This window comes from Micromys minutus (genome assembly GCF_963924665.1).
Source record: "Micromys minutus genome assembly, chromosome: 26".
Classification (NCBI taxonomy): Eukaryota; Metazoa; Chordata; class Mammalia; order Rodentia; family Muridae; genus Micromys; species Micromys minutus.
Genome location: NC_137961.1, coordinates 17,231,387 through 17,251,836, shown reverse-complemented (window position 1 = coordinate 17,251,836; position 20,450 = coordinate 17,231,387). Strand labels below are relative to the sequence as shown.

Below are 20,450 nucleotides of genomic sequence, written 5' to 3'. Positions count from 1 at the left end.
CTTATTAAAATCATGAGAAACCAAGTTACAACAACTATAAAATTCCATTCCCCAAAGTCAGATCAGTAGAATTAAGAGTGTGGGGAACGCTCTGCTACTGACTAGGATTAATTGGTCAAAGTGATGATGATAACTGGGAGCAGAACAGAAAGTCATAAACAGAACATATGCTTGACTCTCTCCAAGGTCTAGGGAAAATTATGGAATCAGGTGCAAGAAAGTAAGAGACATGGAGTAGGTAGGGTGATGGGGAACAATATTTTCTGGGTATAATATGGTCATAAATTCACAGTTGGTTGATTACCTATCTGTCTAAGATATGTACAGACCTAGATATAAGACTAGAGGCTGTGGCATGTTTATAAAAACAGCAGGGTAGCACCTCAGATTATTCAGTAAAAATGATGGTATATATCCTCTGACACCCAAAATTTCTCTCAGGTGGCGCTCACTTTAGAACAATCTTTGAAGGATCAAAGCATGCATACCAAAATGTGTTCAGAAAACTTTCTGACAGCATTATTCACTCCTGACCAAAGGTGGGGAATTTTCCATATAAAACTTTCCATTTACAATTTAAATATAATCTGAAATGCTCTCAAAAGAATACACTGGGTAGGGTGGTATAAAAGATTAATAAGCACATTGTATATCAAGGCACAGTGAACATGTACATAATGAATTAATATGTTTCAAGTTTAAAAAATAAATGGATGAGTACTTTTAAGTGCACAAATACTCACAAATGAAATTTCCATAAAGCATTGTGAGATGATCACTTAGACACAGACCTTCTTCTAAACGAAGGGAAAAAAAGCAAAATACAAACAATAAGTTAAGAATCAAGAAATCAATTGTAAGTTGAGACTTCAAAATCTCTAGGGGAATTTTACTTCACAAGATGACTAATAAGTATATGAATATTAATTTTTAATATGTATGGCTTATATATAAACACATATATAAACACACACATAGATAAACACACACACACACACACACACACACACACACACACACACACACACACACTCAAGAGTGGTATAGCTGAGTCTTCAAGTAGAACTATTTCTAATTTTCTGAGAACCTGTCAGATTGATGTTCATAGTGGTTGCACCTGCTTTAATCCCACCAGCAATGGAGGAGTGTTCCTCTTTCTCTTTCTTCACATCCTTGCTAGCATCTGTTGTCTTTGAATTTTTGATCTTAGCCATTCTGATTGGTGTGAAGTGGAATCTCAGAATCATATTGACTTGAATTTGCTGATGACTAAGAATGTCGAACATTTCTTTAAGTGCTTTTGGCCATCCAAGATTCCTCAGTTGAGAATTCTCTATTAATCTCTAGAGCCCATTTTTAATTAGGTTATTTACTTTTCTGGAGTCTAACTTCTCCATTACATTCACAGCAGCCTTATTTGTAATAGCCAGAAGCTAGAAACAATCCAGATGTCCCTCAGTTGAAGAACAGACACAGAAAATGTGGTTCATTTACACAATGGAACACTACCCAGCTATTAAAAATGAAGACATTATGAATTTTGCAGGTAAATGGATGGAACTAAACCCTAAAGGACATATATGGTATGAACTCACTTAAAAGTGGATATTAGCTTATAAAGTACAGGAAACCCATGATACAGCTGACAGACCATATGAAGCTTAACAAGAAGGAAGGCTCAAGTGTGGATGCTTCAATCCCACTTAAAAAAGGAAACAAAATAATCAGAGGCAAGAGAGGGGAGAGAACCTATGTAGGAGAGGGGAGGGGGAAGAAAAAGGTGGCAGCATCAGATATGGGCAGATGGGGGAAGACAGGAGAGAAACTCAGAGGGTCAGGAGAATGACTAGAAATATGTGGCAGTGTGGAGAAGAGGACAGGTGAAACCTCTAGAAAGTTCCAGACACCAGGGATGTGAGAGGCTCCCAGGACCCAATGGGCATGACTTTAGCTGAAATGCCCAACAGTGGGGAAACAGAACCTGAAGAGACCACCTCCAGCAGATAGACATGAACCCCAGTTGAGGGATGGAGACACCCACACATCTCAAAAATTTTGACCCAAAATTGTTCCTGTTACCGGAAATCAGGGACAAAATAGATTGGAGACTGAGGAAAAGGCCATTCTGAGACTGCCCCCGACTTGGGATCCATTCCATGCACAGACACCAAACCCTAACACTATTGTTGATGCCATGAGAGGCTCTGCCAGCAACTGACTGAGACAGCTGTAGATACTTACATACAATTATTGGACTGAGCTCAGGAACCCCTATGGAAGAGTAGGGCAAGGACTGGAGGAGCTGAAGGGGATTGTAACCATAGGAAGAACAACAGTATCAACTACCCAGACTTCTCAGAGCTCCCATGGATTAAACCACCAACCAAATTCATACATGGGCTGGTCCATGTCTCCCATTACATATATAGCAGAAGACTGCCTTGTCTGGCATCTTTAGGAGGGGATGAACTTGGTTCTGTGGAGGCTTGATGCCCCCAAAAAAGAGGGATACTAGAGAGATGAGGCAGATGTGGGGGAGCACCCTCATAGAGACAAAGGGGGCTTGTGGAGGTGAATACGAAGAAGGGGGATGATATTTGAGATGTAAATAAATAAAATAATTATTTAAAATTTATATAAATTGTGTATAATTTTTTCAATAGAAGAAAATGAGAAAATTGCTCATTATTAGCCTAGCTATTAGCAAAGTCTTCTTTCTCTGTGAATATTAGGCTAAAGATAAAAAACGAAGACAAGTTAGTCTGACATTCTAGGAATGAATGACAGCAAGTCAAGTATCAAGTACTGAGATATTTTGTTTTCCCTTTTTTATCTAGTTTTACTGTACTTCAAAATGATATGTGCTCATTTTAGAAAATGTAACAATGTAGTTAATCACAAAATATTCTGTAAGGATGGTATGTAGTGCTACACAAACAGCTTCAAAGTAATGATTGTTCATGTGAGCTAGTTATAGACATAGAGAAAATGGTAATTTAGAAGATGAAGTTATTTATGCTATTTTTAATTTAAAAATCATTTCTGGATACGGCTACACACATCTGTGGTCCCAGAACTTGATAGAGAATGGCAGGTATACAAAGATAGATTGTTTAATGTTAGCCTCACCTAAAACTTGGATTACATTAGACTCTCAAAAACCTTACATTATATTTTATATTACAAAACAGTGAAAACCACTGAAATCATTTGCACTTATGGGGAAATTAAGCTGGAGTGAATGTTAAAGAAACACTGCGACACACATCAGTCTCCTCATCTCAGCCTATGAGCTTGTCATTTAGTCTTTGAGGTACCACTGTTAGGCTCACAAAGGAAGCATATTATATTCCTTTATATCTAACGTGGTACTTTTGTAAGCTGTTCTTTCCTATGCCTAATATGGGAAAGCATGAGTCTAACGGTAGGGAGCTCTATTTATATATCGCAGGATATCTAGAAATACAAGTATTGTTTTCTCAATAAAATTTTCTCTCCTTCCAGATATGTTGACAGCTTCTATTTGCTATGATGAAGTATGATATAATTCCATGTATTTTATTGACTTTTTCTAGATAATTATGTTTTCTTCTGAATTGTGACATGACAGAAGGTAGTCCATGGTAATGTGTGTGCCTTCCCTGTGCATGTGAACACATCTATGTTTGTTTCTGCACATACATGCATACATACTGCTATGAAGTGGAAAGGGAGAGTAATAGAATATTTATCTACTCTTTATCAATTTATCTCTTACAGGGAAAATAAGGTCATGTGATTTTGCTTAATTTAAGTTTGTGCTCAAAACATTGGTTAAGCATTTGATAATGAACACAATAAATTAACCATTTTTACTTAGGCAAAAAGAAAGGCAATCTGCCTAAAATGGTTACAATTTTTTTTTAATGGGAGCATTGTTTGAATATGAGTGTAAAGCTTCTAATGTAAGGCATCCATTCTTAGAACCAATTTTTTAAAGACAGCCCTCAATGTGTTTTATAATATTTGGTGTAGACCAGAAGTCTGTAAGTTTCTGCAGGGCCCTGAATGTCTAATAGTCAGTATAACCTTAATAAAGGCAGAAGCAATGGCCTGTAACAGCCCCAGCATGTGAATTTCGGAGGTGCTATCTAGAACAGTTAGAGGGTAGGAGGTTGAATGAATTTGGGTGACTTTGCTTCTGGAGCTATGGTGGGTTTCTTCTGTGCTGGGGTAGTGTTTCCTAATATGCAGCTCTTTGATGGTCACTCATAAGGAAGCAAAATGAACCCACTGTTTCTCCAGACGAGACTCTGATATCACTGATTCTCCCATCTGGTGCTGGTGCCCTACAGAGGGTGATGAGACTTTTGTGTACAACTTCCCAGGAAAAGTTCATACAGCAAAGCTATATGCTCAGTCTTTCACTGCCTGAGCATAGTGAGACAGGGCTTCACATTCCAGTTTCTATATAATAATGTAATGATTTTTATAATGTATTTGATCTCTAATCTTCAGAAAGTTAGTTTGGCTCTGGATAGGGTAATAGACAAGACAGCACTCAGACCAGAGGAGCCCTGTGGGATGGAAGATCATCTGAGGGCTCATGTGAAAATTGACAATTACTTCACAAATTGCCCTAAGCCTTGTCTTACTCCCAAAATAAAGGTTTTCCCAAAGGTACTAGGACTATGTAAGACATACCCAAAAGATGACTCTTGGTTGTCATTATGATCTACACGGATCACTGAGCTATTGACTAGATGCTGGTGATCAGTATTGACCAGGAATGTGCCTGAAATTAAAATGTTGTGCACTCTATGGAATGTTCGCTGAATGAATGTAGAATTCTGTCACTGAACCATGAGTTTTAATTTCCATTCTAGTTAGTCCATCCTTTGAAGACCAAATGTTTAATTTCTCCCATTTCTCTTTCAAATAGACTTTTAAATGGTTTTATGAAATATAGAGGTAAACTTTTGCAATGATTTAAATTTAGTATTCTTAAAACATAAAATGAAAATACATGAAAGGTTATACATATGTTGATTATGCTAATCAGTGTGAATGTGTCCCTGCCTTAAGTCACTCACATTAAGTCAATGAGAAGAACTGTACCAATCAATTTATTCAACAGCTATTGATGAGGAAGGCTTCGCCATGTGTCAGGTACTTTCTACATGCAGAGCTATAATTGTGCTGTTGTTAGTCTAGTAGGGGAGACAGACGTGCTGAAATTCATTAACAAATGTAAACTTGAGCAGAGCATAAGTGTGTCTGTTAAGTCCCTAGTGGGTTCATGCAAAGTGAGGGAAACCAACTAAGTCAGATTAAGAGTGATGACATGGCCTGAGCTATGACATAATATTATAGTCAGATACTGCTTAGGAAAAACAATCAACCATTCAAGAAAAGAGACTGGCTGCGGCTGATGTAACAACAGTCTCAATAGAGGGTGGGGGGCTCTCTTTTCATGGGTGAGGATATAAAATACAGCTAGTCTGGGCAATGGAAAAGAACAGGTTCTGGTGATGGGAAACACAAAGGTGGAGAGAGATGCAGGGATGAGCAATGGCAAAGGCTTTGCCCATGTGTCTAAAACAGCCTCAGTTACCTGGACTGTTCCCATTGATAGCAACCCATCATTTCACTCACGCATATCCCATGTTACTGAGAAGACTACAGGACTGTTATTTAAAGACCACATGGCAGATTTACTTCGTAATTTTCAAGCTTGAAAAATGACAGGCATACATGTTACACTTGCAGATTGTTGTGGACACAAGGTTCATTAAAAGCTGGTGTGCGCAGTGGTAGGTTCAGAGAGGTTTGTTAAACAGCTGATGGGGCAATCCAGGAAAGGATAATGGTACACTGCATAATGTGGGGCAAAAGCTGGAGTGAAGGAACTCGAGGCCTGGTGTGTGCACCATTATATTTCAGGCCCCATCAGCCATTGGCCTAGCTGTGGAGCATGCTGAGACTGTTTGCTATCCTGAACCAAGACACTGGAGAAAGATTCTGTTCAGAAACGCAAGATCCTAAATTTGCACCAGTTGCAATAGTGGGCTATAGGAGAATTCCCCCTATGATTTGTCTCTGAGGAACAAAGACACAAAGGATCTGGTCCTCCATTGACTCATCTGACACCTCTCCAATAGCTTTTGGCACTGAAGGATGTTTCTGAGAATTACACATGAACCTCTTGAGTACAGATCTCAACGAGGAAAATTATTGTATTTGTGTGGTCAAAATTAAATAATGCTTTTAATCTACCTCTGGCAATGTATAGAAGAGTACAGTCTAGTGAATCAGAAATTTCCAATGTGGGTCATAAGCAATTTACAGCTAAGTATTACTGAACAAGGAAGTTTCACCTCAAAGCCACAAGATCATGAAAATATATGTAATTACTGAACATCATTTAAGAGGAGAAAGAGAAAAGAAACAATATGGCTGCTGCCCTTAAGAATAAACACTAAAAGAAGAGGCAATGAGAAAGGCTGTCTTAGTTAAAAATAGTGTTTTGAACATTTTTGGACATTTTAAAAACTCCAGAATCCTTTAAGAAATGAGATTAGCAACAACAGATAATTACAGGTTTGAGTTCTGTCACTCCCTCTGTCTCCTGGTTTCCTACAAAATAATCAGTCTCTCCAGTACCTTCTTGCCTTCATATATTGAACTCTTTACCCATGCCATCTACTTCATGATAGACTGAAACCCTGATTCAAAATAAATGTTATCCCTTTAAACTATTTCTATAAGATACTTGGTCACAGTATCACAAAAGTAACTAGAACAACCCATGAATCATCTCTCCCAACCTAGAGGGAGGAAATGAAGTACAGTTTCCTGGAAGGCTAATAGAATAGATGTATTTCATCTCCAAAGTGTTGATGCTTTCTCTATAGATACCTTAATGAGCAAAAAAGAAGGAAAAGAAAGTATGAAAGTATATTTTTAATACAAGCCATCCATCCCATTATTCATCTACTAATCATTGGATATCTATCACCCCACACAGTATTATGTAGTAGTAATCATAGCTGTGGACACCAGAAACATGGTGCCTTGTATTCCTTACCCTCAGATATGACATGCATCAGCTAGTAGAAGTCGGAGATGAACAAAGACACAGACAAGTAAGTAGAACTGTTGCTCAGAGATACAACTGGTGTTAAAAAAAAATAATAAAGTAGGCAATTTAAATAAAAGAAAGGGCTTTCAGATAATGCAGGAAAAGAAGGCTTGAGAAATGAGCTGGTGCTGAGTGCACAAGAAGATAACCCAAAAAGAAGAAGAAGGAGGTGGAGGAGGAGGAAGAGGTGGAGGAGGAGGAAGAGGAGGAGGAGGATTAGGAGGAGGAGGAGGATTAGGAGAAGGAGGAGGAAAAGAAGGAGGAGGAAGAGAGGGAGGAGGAGGAGGAAGAGAAGGAGAAGGATTAAGAGGAGGAGGAGGAGGAGGAGGAGGAGGAGGAGGAGGAGGAGAAAGAGGAGAAGGAGAAGGAGAAGATAACCACATGGAAACACAAGATATCTATACAGCAAGTAGCACAAAGGAAAGAGATCTATACCTGAGATGTAGTGAGAAGAAGACATATAAAGAGAGTTGAGAAACAGAAAGGAGAAGTCCTCAAAATCCATACTTTCTTCTAAATAAAATGGAAGCCATTAGAAATATTTAATCAGGAGAATTTCACACATAATTAAAAGAGAAAATCCAGTTTCTGTTTCAAACCCCCACTACTAGGGAGATGTTTAGAGAGACAGCTTAGTGGGTAAAGTGAGTTCAGATGCCCAGCAAACAGATGGCAAGTTGAGTGTGAGTGCAGGTTCCTTTAACTTTAACAATGTGGGGCAGGGGCTTGGCAGATCTCAGTGGTGTGGCATATTTTACCATTCAGTGAGCTCCAGGTTCAGTAAGAAACCCTGTCTCAAAGGAAAGGTGGAAAGCAGTTGGAGGAAGATTTCCAGGGTTGTCCTGACTTCCACACTCACCAGCATGCATAGGTATGTGCATCTATGCAAACATAGTCCATATACACATGCAGAAAATAAATAAATGTATACTACAAAGTATCAATAATCCCATATCCAACATTGTCTCAGTACAGAGCAGTGTACTATAAAAACTCACATCGTATGCCTGGCAGTGAACTAAAGACCTTGTCTATCCTTAGTTTGAGTCATTTCTAAAGATAAGCGCAATATTTGTCGATCCCAGAGTTTTTTCTTTAAAGCTTGCTAGCATTGTTTCATGTACATGTTAGTTCTTCTAGCATGCACTAAACAAAAACTTCTGACAAAAGCAAATGAGTCAGTACTCAAAGCTTCTTGACTGCACTTATATTTGTAGTAAATTTAACTTTGAGCTTGGATCTGAACACAGACAACACCAATAGTTATAACATAAACAGGAAATACCCAGGAGATCTCAACCCTAGACAAAGAACTACAGGAACTAAGAAATATTCCTGGTGGGAGAAATTGTTTACCTCAGGAAAGAGCACACCAATTGGACATCTAATACCAAATGATCAAGCCTGAAAACATACATCCAAGTAACATTATACAGACTGAGCAGGTTTTACTTAGGAATAGACATTATATATTATGAGTATAGGTATATATTATATGTTAAATGCATATATAATGCATCCATGTGAAAAATAACTATTTCAAAAAGAAACCATGAATTTGAAGGAGATCAAGGGGAGTCCATGGGTGGGTTTGGAGGGAAGAAAGAGAAGAAGAATTGATGGAATTATACTATGAGCTCAAAAATATTTTTAAAAGGGATATGAAGATTGTTATTTTTATCATCAATACTATGAAAATGTACAAGTTATACCAGCCAGAATGTTCAATTGATAATATTTTAAATATATATAGTAGAAGGGAAGGGCAGGGAGTGCTAGCTACTTTTACACTGATTAAATTACCCTTCTTTTTGTGTAGAGTTGGGTTGTCAGGAGCAACAGACTAATCATCATTGGACAGTTTAGTTCACTGACCTCACACAAACAATCTTTTAAAGACAACCATCCTCATCCTGACCTGCCAATACTTAGTAACCAAACTAGAACCAAATCTCAATTTCTCTAATTGTAATTTCAAAAAACAAAACTTTTAATTAAGTCTTTCTTTAAAAAAAACTCATACATGTGTATTATGCATTCTGATCTCCTCCAACACAATCCTTCCCCCCCTCACAAATTTGTGCCTTTTGTTTTATTTTGTGACTTACTGAGTCTGACCAATGCATCTATAGAACCTCAGGTGTGGAAATGTCAGCTGGAGTTTGATGGCATCACCAGCGGTACCCAATCCAGTGATTACCCTCCCTCCCCACAAGTCCATCATTTCTCTACTCTGTCCAGTCATAGAATTTGTCAGTTGTTGCTATTGGTTGTCCTTTACAATTTTGTTGGTATGGGGAGATCAATGAGGGAAAATGGGTATGAGTTTAGTAATTGTTCTATACATCTTCTACCCTCTTCCCTACATAAAAATCATTTTTCAATCTTGGAAAATCTTTTTTTTTTCTTTCAGAAATATATGCAAATTGTGTGGCTTAGAAGTTTTAGCTTGGAGGCTGTTTGGTTAACCGGTTCCTCAATATGCTAAATAAGAAGGAAAAAATGGACCAAATCATTCCCTTTGGCAATGCAGAATGTTCTTAATATTATTGTTTAATCAACTGACAATTCAAGTCTGGCATCATGCAAAGCACTACACTTCCAGTCTATGTCTGTCACAGGGTGGGGGAAATCACATGAACATTTCCCCTAACTTCTTGCTCATGTGTTTCTTGCAGCTCACATAAAAAATATGCTCATTGGGAGGCTTCATTGCCTTTTCATATTAAGTAGTAAATTCAAATACTCTCTTTCCATTTGTTGTTACTATGATATGACAGATTTCTGAACAATTTTCTTTACCAATTACTCTGAAACTCAAATGAACTGAGAAAATCTTTTTTTCATATACTAAGATACTTTTTTTCAATGTTGAAGCAAGAAAGAATGACTTGTATTATGAAGTGCCACAGTGGGATTCAATAAAGCAATTTGTGACCAGTTTGAAGGATACGAGTGAGAAAAAAAGCCTTTGGCACTGGGAATGCCCACCTCTTTCTTTGCTATCATTTTTTACCACAATAGAAGCAAGTTGGGTCCCCTTTCCTCCTCACAAGCTGTTCAGTCACCCTCTGTCCATGTTGAAAAAAATATGAAGAATATTGCATAATTTTTCTATAAGGAAAATACAAAGGCAACGTTTCTTAAAACTAAAACTCTCTTACCCATGATCAATTTCAAACACTGCTTTTTGAAAGCCCTGTGTAGTATTATATCATTTATCATTTCTTATTGAAATAATACAAATTTGGAAGACAGCAAGCACACACAGCTATACAGCAAATGCCCTGAATGGGTCCCAAAGAACATGCAAGATGTCCAGTGTATTTTGGTAAGAAAAGTAAGTAACACAAAATAAGCGTTACCCCATTTTGAAAATATATAGAATGCTATACTACCTCACTGACCATGTGTGCATATATGTAAGCACAGACATGCATTGAATATGGGATTTTGGAAAATACATAGACATATAGAATAGTGGGGTCAATGAAATAGTCTTTCTCAAATCAACATCAGAGTCTTTTTGTCTTGAGAACTACAAAGTTTAGTCAGAGATTGAAACTTTTGTTTCCTTCCTGGATTGTACAGTAGCTCTAGAACTTGAAAGTTATGGGGTTTGTGTCATAACTAGTAATGATGGGCCCTGCTTTAGCCTGAGTAGCATTTAAAATAAAACCTTTGTTACCTATAGCATTTTCTCTTCCCCGGTATTTTCAGCAAAAAGAGCATTTGTTGCATCTCTGAGACCTGGGTTCCTGCAATTCTTTGCCCTCTATCTCTGAGTTTTCCCAGATTTCCTTCCATATCTCAAGACACTTGGGGGACAGAGCACAGGGCTCAACTGTTCAGCTGATGTTATACACACAAATAAAATTTGACTAGGTAATATCTTTAAGATATATACATATATGTACAATTAGATAAGATATGTAGAAGAGATGAGTAAATACAATTATAAATTTGGAAGACAAGGTTCTCATGGGAAAAATAACATAAATATGGAATGGAGATAAATTATCCCTGGTGACCAAGGAAAAAGACATATATAACCTTGATATTTTCATAAGTATGTACTTGAGCCATTTAATGAAAGACTCTAGAAACTTGACTCATCAACAGCAATGTGTGCACTTTATGCTAACATGTTGGTTTATAAATACCACCTCTGTCTACAAAAGAATCAGGCAGTTTCTTTGTCAACTGCAAGTTTAGACAGAAACTACCAAGTAAGCCTTAAAGACTTTTTCTAAGGAATGAAAATGTCAGAGACACAAAGCTCAGCGAATGGCCTCCCACTACCAGAGATGTTAACAAGTTGAGCATCAAAAAGAATACAGTAATTAATTATACAATATTGTAAATGTGGCCAATTTGGCTACCATATTTCACAAAAAGAGATAGGCTTAAAATGTTTATCTAAAGAGTGATAACAAGTAACAAATGTGGAAGACTAAAAAAATTTTAAAAATCATCATTTCGGTCAAACAATAAGAATGAATATGGAGGGCAAATTAGTCATGTGATTTTAATTATTTTAGTTGTTACATTAGTCATTTCTTTGGGGCAGGTGCACATGCCACAGTATGCATGTGGCAGTCAGATGGCAACCTCCAGGAGTGAATTTTCTTCCTCCACCATGTACGTCTTATGGACCATGCCACCAGACTCTGCAACAAGTACTTTTACCCAATGAGCCATCTTGCCAATCCTTATGTAATTTTATAATATTATGCCATAAAATGTAAGCTTAGATTTCGCAAAACCTACTTAAATACAGGTTTTAAAATGCTTTAAACTCCCTTTTAGCCCACCACCTACCAGAGGTAGTGGAAAGGTTAGTAAGGCAAAGGGTGATGTGGACCTGTCTAGAAATAGTTCTTTGGGGCAATCTTCCCTGTCAAGAAATGAGCGGTTCAATACATACAAATCAGCAATAGTGGCTCACTCACAAACATCATTCACAAATCACCAATGGCAGTTTGATCAAGAAGAAACCAAGAGGCTTTGACAGTCTGCTTTTTGAGTCTGCAAAACTGCCAGAATGTCACAAGTTCTTTTGTGTGTTCCTCTCTATGAAATCATGGCACGTGATAATGAGCAAAGAAGACAAGGTGAATCAATGCCGGAGCATCATCAGCAGAAGTCAGCATCAGCAAAGCCCTATGAATAACAGCAAAGAGTGGCAAGGCGAACCAATGCCAGAGGGTCACCCACTGTCTGTTGGGTAATGCTTATACCCTTTCCAAACATCATGTGTTCTCGTAAGTATCTGCTCCAACAAAAAATATCACATGACCTTTTTCCAGGCAGCTTCCAGAAAAGCTGAGCAAAATATCCTCTCATAAAGACAGTGTTGAGAAAAAAAAAAAAAAAAGAATGTCCCATGACACTCTGGGTCTCCAAAAAAAAAAAAAAAAAAAAAAAAAAAAAAACCAAAATATCCACTTCATAGAATAGAATATTCATTTTCAAGAGAGATATGGGAGATATTGTCCCAGCTACAAGTAATGCTGGTTCAAAGACTTAACACTGAAAATTCCTGACAGAGCTGCCTTCTGATGTCTTTTGATGAGATGAAACCACACTGAGAAGCATCTATTTTATAGTTTTGCTAAAATGTGTACCTTTAACATAAGAGTGGGTCTGTTAAACCAATATGGATCTAAAGATATCCTACACCTAGTCTGGATTTTTGTTTTGTTTTTTTTTTTTTTTTTTGTTTGTGTTGTTTGGTATGGTTTCCTTTCCTTCCATTTTTTGAGACAGGGTTCCTCTATGTAACAGAATGTGGCTGTCATGGACTTGTTTATGTAGAACAGGCTAGCCTAGAACTCACAGAGATATACCTGCCTCTGCCTCCTGAGGGCTGGGATTAAAGAAGTTTTCCACCACAACTGGCTAATCTAGATCATTTCAAGACATAAGAGTCATGGGAAAAAAAACTAAGACTAAGAGGCCAGGAAGTTGTATCAGATAAAGGAAAAAAGACAAATACATGTGACATATGACTACTAATTCAATTGGAGTTCTGGCCTCATGGAAAGTGAGAGTTAGCAGGATGTACTGGGGAATAGTTAGAAGTAAAGAATAGAACTTTGACATTGTTTTGTTTTTAATTGGATATTTTACTTATTCACATTTCAAATGCTATCCTTTTTGCCAGTTTCCATTCTACAAACATCAATTTTTTTTTATATTCACAGCTTTATTCAATGAACAACAGTTTCCTTGTAGAAAACATGATTTCTATCAATCAGATAATATTCTAGTAAGAACTGAGGCCTTGTGAGGCTGAGATCTTTGAACATCTAAACTCACAAACAGGTCTGAACAGCAGTACCCATCTCTCACTGTGGGCGGACTTCCCACTGTACAAACCAGCCTTTTGCAGGAAGTGGCTCTTGGGTTCAGAGTAACGTTAGAACATACTTCCTGATTGCAGGGCAGAAATGCCTGCCTTCCACCACATGTTCTGTAGCTATGATACATTTTACATTTACAGGTGTTCCTGCCTACCCCAGAGTTAATACACAGAGTCCTAATGAACACAGGCTAATTCCAATCTTGTCAAACTATAATTACTAACCCTTTCTCAGACTTTCCTATTTCTTGACTCTTTACTAGACCCCCCCCCCTTTGCTTCATTTCCATTTCTATAAAAACACCAGTAGCATTTCAAGGCCAAGCATGGGCCCCTCTCCCCTCTCCACTGAGGGAAGGCCTTTCCAGCCCACCCCCTGGAACCTGGATTTTGACCCTTCTCTCTTCTCTTTTTCCTGAGTAATATTACTAAGATATCTTTTTACAAGTTCTCGAGTTACCTTCTTAGATTGGATTAGATTGCCTGCCAACTCCTTAGAGGCAGGTTCCTGTCCTGTAGTTCTGTGTTTCTTAGGCCACAGTAGCATGTGTAAGTGTCTTTGTTTTATCACTGTTTCAGCGCTTTCTAGATGCCATCTTTGTTCTGTGTGGGAACATGGAGTAGTAGGTCTCAGAACTTGACTGATGCTGTGTCCCAGCTGCAGGACAGCAGCTGTTCATCCTGAGGGAACTCAACCTCAATGTCATACACAAAACTGGGGTCGTCCTTTCTCTTCTGATTTTTCTCGAAAAGCTCATCCGTGATGCTCTTTCTTTTGGCGAGCTCCTTGTCGTCCAGTTTGTTCAGGTCTTCCTCGGGATCAATGGTGGTTTTCTGCTGAATCTGTGCCATTGTTTCTGTCAAGCTCTGCCCCTGCAAGGAGCCTCGTAAGAAAACAAACAGCTTCTCCAGCTGCTTCAGAGACACCTGTTCCAGTTAAGTCTTGTGTCGAGGGTTATTCTTTAGCTGTTCCACAGCTCTGGTGCAATCTGAGAACTTGGAAAAGTTTCGGACAGGCATGATACACTGGCGGCTCTTTCCTTCTGTTTCATTCTCGTAGATCAAGATCATAGCTGGAGGCTGGAACCTAACTCCACATTTCTTGGCAATGTGTCTCATCTTCTCGTGTTATTCTAAAGGAAATCCTCGAAGAAGTACAGGAAGTGCAAATCTGAACAGCAGTGAGAGGGTGGTTTCCATCCTACTGCATTACACAGTGGAGATTTTAGATAGACTTTGAGGCGAGATGGAACCTGATGCTGTTGGAAGCGACGACAGCCATAGCCTACAGGAGTAACCATGGGGTGAATTCACTACAAACATCAAATTAAATAGCAAGAAACTTAAAGAAATTCTATTAAAATCAGGGACAAGAAAAGGATGTACACTCTGCCTATGTCTTCAGTATAGTACTTGAAATCCTACCTAGAACAACAAGACAACTAAAGGAGATCAACTGAATACAAATTGAAGAGGAAAAAGTCAAAGTAACATCTGACTTGCTGTCTGCCTTTCTAAGAACTGGAACAGCTCTGAACCCTGTTGCTATTTTGGGGGGATTGTTCTTCATAAATAGAAGATTTGGATAAGTAAGAAAGGTACTTTAGGATCTTCCAAGGAGGAAGACTACACTACCTGGTCTCTGATCAAAGTTATACATTTGTATACTTGAAGTTTTTAAAATTCTGTTTTAAAAATCAAATTCATTTTCTCTCATAGTCAGAAAAAAAAGCAACTAAGCCTTAAGTATATGCTCTCCTGCTGCTGAAGTTTGCCCCCCCCCCCACAAAGGCTGCTTAAATTGGTCTTTTAGAAAGAGGGAAGTCATAAATAACAAAGAAAAAAACATAGTATCCATTTCACAAAGAACATACCAGTACATTAGGACATATGAGCAAAAGTGTTTGTAACAATTTTATATTACCCAGTACAAGAAAAAGAAAGGAAAAAAGAAAGAAAAGAAGAAGGAGAAGAAGAAGAAGAAGAAGAAGAAGAAGAAGAAGAAGAAGAAGAAGAAGAAGAAGAAGAAGAAGAAGAAGAAGAAGAAGAAGAAGAAGAAGAAGAAGAAAGGAAGAAAGGAATGAAAGTAGGTAGGTAGGTAGGTAGGTAGGTAGGTAGGTAGGTAGGTAGGAAGGGCAAATTAAGTTTTCCAGGAATCATAAATCACATTTGCTGAATCATTTCCTAATTTCACTGGTCCCTTGGGAGAACATTGTAAAGTATTTTGAAGTTTCTAAATTTGTGTTCAGAGAGGTTAAATAGCACAGCTCAGCTCAGCACATTAGTAAAAAGAAAAAAGGAAAGGGAAAAAAGAAAAGGGAAAGGAAGGGGAGGTGAGGGGGAAGAAAAAGGGGGAAGGGGAAGGGAAGGGAAGGGAGGGAAGACTCAGAATGCTAGTCAAACCCACCCAGAAGAATGACAGGCATACTCTCTGAAGCCTATACTTTTTTAGAGAGGAAGAAATGGTTTCCAGGTCCCAGCCTAGAAAATTTGTGTTCCTAAGAGGCTTTGATGGATTAATACTGCTACTTGAGAGAGGCAGCTAGACCCTGCAACTCTTCTTGTGTATTAAGAGACTTTAGGACTAGAGATTAGAAACATGGAGCCTCTCCTGGTCCTCTAAGGCATCATTGTCTTGACAAAGAGCAGTCAATGGGTGTTCTTTCACTACCTTTAAGAATTTAGATATTAAGAACCCAGGGATGAAATGTAGGAGCTCAGGACTGTCTCAGGGCTTCTTCTATGAGAGCTGGCCTAGAAAGCCTAAAAAAGGATGTCTCCATCCCCAACATCCTGATACAAGCAGGTAACTGACATGTTGTTTTCCAAAGAAGCAGTCACCGGCTTTGGGAGGCCTCGGGTGTTGGCATATATTTGTGTGCTGGAAGCCACATGGCTTCTAGGGGAGCCAGTGGTACTTTTCGCCCAATAGCCACCCTCTTAAAAGAAAATAAGGGCTAGCAGAAGTAGCAGCCGTGTAGTTATAGTGTCCTTGTGAAGGGGATCTGAACACGGTACCAGAAACAGCATTTAGACCTATAGAGAAGGCTTGAGCTCATTAGTTATGAAAATGTATTAAAACTCTGAGTTATGCTTGTCCTATGTGCAAGTAAGATTAATAGTTACTAAAATGACAATTCAAGCCAACTGATATTCTGTGTCTTTATTCTCTAATATCTGCTCTGTCAAATACTGAAATATTCAAATCTCAGATTTTAGTCAGGGACTTGTTCATGTGTCCTTTCCATGAGCACCCCCTACATTGTTTTTTTTTTTAAAGTTTTATTGGAGGTATGCACATTTGTGACTTTGGTGCTATAAAAATGTATCCTTTTCTTTTTGTGGCATATTAATTTTAGTGAGACTTCTGAATCTTAAGCTTACTTTGTCTCAAATAAATTAATTGATTGACAGCTATAATTCCATGCTTTATAACAGAAGAAATAGAGAAAAAAGAAGGGAGAAGAGAGAGGGTAAAGGGAGGATCAAAGGAAAGAAGGGAGGAGGGAAGAAAGTGCAAACTACTTTAACTTTTCCTTTTGTATCTATTAGTCAACTAGTGAGACAAGAGAAAGCTAATGTTGCCCATACTATATCCCATCCTGAGCCCGTGCTACACCTGATGATGATCTTGTATTATGTCCCACACTAACTCAGTGATACATCTCATGCTAATCCTATGATACATACCATAATATCCCTATGGTACATCCATTCCGATCTTGTGATATCCCATGCTGACCCTGTGATACATCTCACGCTGATTCTGTGATGTAACCCATGATAACCCCACACTGGCCTTTGATATAACCCTTGTGGCCACTGTGTAAGTTGCTGATCTCAATATTTCACTTGAAGAAACCCACAGTGACATTAACTGGCATCCAGTCAGCCCATATTCTGATATCGTGATGAATGTGCTCAGTTGACTTTTGAACTTATGCAGGATCTTGTTATGAACGTGTCCCTAACTGTTTATTCTCTGTAGCTGCAACTAGATAATGCACCCTCTTTATTTGTCTACACAGCCCCATGACTTCTTTTTTTCAGGAAACTGTGGCTCTTAGAGCTCACACTGCACAATACATAAATTACTACACATCTTGGTTAACTGTCTCCATATGATTCAGAACATGGCAATATCCTAATTAGCCACACCCACTATACACAGATCCAGATTTCCCAACAGTGACAGGCCTGCGTCCTTTGTAGCACTATGTAATTATTATAAAGCTATACAAATAATGGAAGAATTTTTAAGACACAAATTTATGTGGCATAATAATCCAGGATGTTGTATTTTTAAAATAATGTTGCTTTGACAGCATCTTAATACTGTTTTCATTCTGACAACTTTATTTACTGTAGATTCGACTTTGAGCACTGATATTTGTCAAAATCAAACCCTGCATGAGAACCTGGGTTTATCCAGGTTCCTCTAAGACTACACTAGACACATTCCTCATTAGGCATCTGTTTATTCCAAAACACACACATACACAGGGGATAGAATTAGATAACACTTTTTTGGCTTACTTAGTGGGGTAAACTTGGTAAATATGGTGTTCGCTTTTCAACTGACTCTGCCATCTGTCACCGAACTCATTGCTTTTAGCAGGGGCTTTTCTTGTGATAATTTACAAGTTGTTTTTCTCCCTTTGTTCTTTTCATGAAGATACATGTCCTTAAATTTTAAGGGGGAAATAGCACATCAACTAAACTCATCCACAAAGCAGAAGCAGCGGAGACCAATTGGCTGCTAGAGAGTTAAAAGGTACGTGAAATTTAAGCACAGAATCTGTGTTTGTTTTTCTCCTGGAGATTGAAGGAGAGCAAGCCTCAACATTCTGCAGGTGACTTCTCGGTCCCAGATCCAGCTGGGAGGCATCTGTACAAGAGAAACAGCACACAGTGGAAGGAATTAATTTCTGAGAAAATGATGCCAAGCAGGGAGCCCCAGGGCAGGGGTGTCTCCATTGGAATAATCGAGTTCTGGGTTCTGCACTTTTACCTTGACACAAACAGCTAATTTTTGCATCATGCTTGTTCTATAACTTAGGCGAGCAGGGTTTAGAGTATTTTTACATGTGCTATTGTTCTAGGTGAATGTCCCTGGTATGTTACCTTGCCTTCCTAAGCCTCATATTTTTCCCAAGAAGCAAGAAAAGGACACACTGTGCTTAGCATGGTGCCTGACATTTTGATGTGTTCTTTTTTTTTCTTTTTTATTAGATATTTTCTATACTTACATTTCAGATGTTATCCCCTTTCCCAGTTTCCCCTCTAAAATCCCCCTCTCCCCTCCCCACTCCTCCTGCCTTTATGAGTGGGTTCCCCCACCCACCTACCTACCCACTCCTCCCTCCCTGCCCTAGCATTCTCCTACACTGGAGTATTGAGCCTTTATAAGGCCAAGGGCCTCTCCTCTCCTTGATGCCCTATAAAGCCATCCTCTGCTACATATGTGGATGGAGACATGGGTTCCACCATGTGTACTCTTTGGTTGGTAGTTCAGTCTCTGGAAGCTCTGGGGGGTCTGGTGGGTTGATATTGTTGTTCTTCCTGTGGGGTTGAAAATCCTTCAGCTCCTTCAGTCAATTTTCTAACTCCTCCATTGGGGACCCTGTTCTCAGTCTAATGGTTGGTTGATAGTATCAGACTCTCTATTTCTCAGGCTCTGGCAGAGCCTCTCAGGAGGCAGCTATACCAGACTCCTGTCAACATGCACTTCTTGGCATCAGCAACATTGTCTAGTTCTGGTGACTGTATATGGGATGGATCCCTAGGCAGGGCAGACTCTGGATGACCTTTTCTTTAGTCTCTACTCCACTCTTTGTCTCCATATTTCCTCCCTTGAGTATTTTGTTACCCCTTCTAAGAAAAACTGAAGTTTTTACTTTTTGGTCTTTCATCTTTCTTGAGTTTCATGTGGTCTGTGGATTGTATCTTGGGTATTCTGAGCTTTTGGGCTAATATCCGCTTATCAGTGAGTGTGTACCATGATGTGGTCTTTTATTATGTTAACTAAATCATAAATACAACTTCTCAGGAGAATAAGCTCCTTGGTAGAAGTATATCTTGTTCATTTGTAAAATAGTAATTATTAAATCTTTGTCAAATGAATGAAAGTGTTTCTAACAGGAAAAGCCAGAGGTGGTCTTAATGTAGGCCAGAGTGAGACACATAATCCAACTTTCCAAGTGCTTGCTGCAATCAGAAAAGGAATACAAAGGAGACAAAGTGGAGACCCAGTGTAAGGAAGGACAGACATACATACTCAGTGGCTGGATGAGTGTGAATTTCCGGAAAACTACTGCTAGTTTTATTTACAGACCTCAACGGGAGAGAAAGTTGTTCATGATTACAGAAAGAGAAATCATGGCTACTTCTAATAAGGAGTTGGACGGGCTTTTCCAGAAATCAGAAAACCCATAACTGTTCTTACATGGGTTTGTCGTGTGGCAAGGTACCACACTCAGGATAGCAGGCTAGTGATGGTGAAATGTCAGGAAGCCAGAGACAGCTATCTCAGAGGGCCATGTTGATCCGGCCTGCATGTGGGTGGTACTGTTTTTTTCTGCTCCAGGGGTCACTTCCTGTGGAAAGGTAGCCTGCAACCACATCAGACTCCAGTCACTCTTGACTCCCCTTCCCTGATTATGTCCAGCTCAAAAGGAAGAATGGATTATCATGGTGTTTACATCACTCTCAAACAACTCGGGAATTCAATATTATTCTCAGATTTCAAAGATGAGAACACTGAGAGCCCAGAAAGGTTCTGTGGTTTTCTCACGCTTGCCTAAGGCAGAGGAACTCAACCCCTCCCCCACCCAATCGTGTTGCTTGTTACTATGGAGTAGTTCCTACAGAGTTACTAGAAACCTTACATGTTCTCTATCTCTCCTTTCTGTTTACAGATTTTTCCTTGTTTTCTTTGTTCAAACCTTGATATTTCAGTCATTTGGT

General features: G+C 38.8%; 1 pseudogene across 1 annotated transcript; it reads right to left on the bottom strand.

Annotated features, from left to right (window-relative positions):
• Window positions 1-14,114: 14,114 nt before the first annotated feature.
• Window positions 14,115-14,603, bottom strand: LOC308437455 (centrosomal protein of 19 kDa-like; annotated as a pseudogene). The gene has a single exon. The product of its transcript is annotated as a centrosomal protein of 19 kDa-like (transcript).
• Window positions 14,604-20,450: the final 5,847 nt, after the last annotated feature.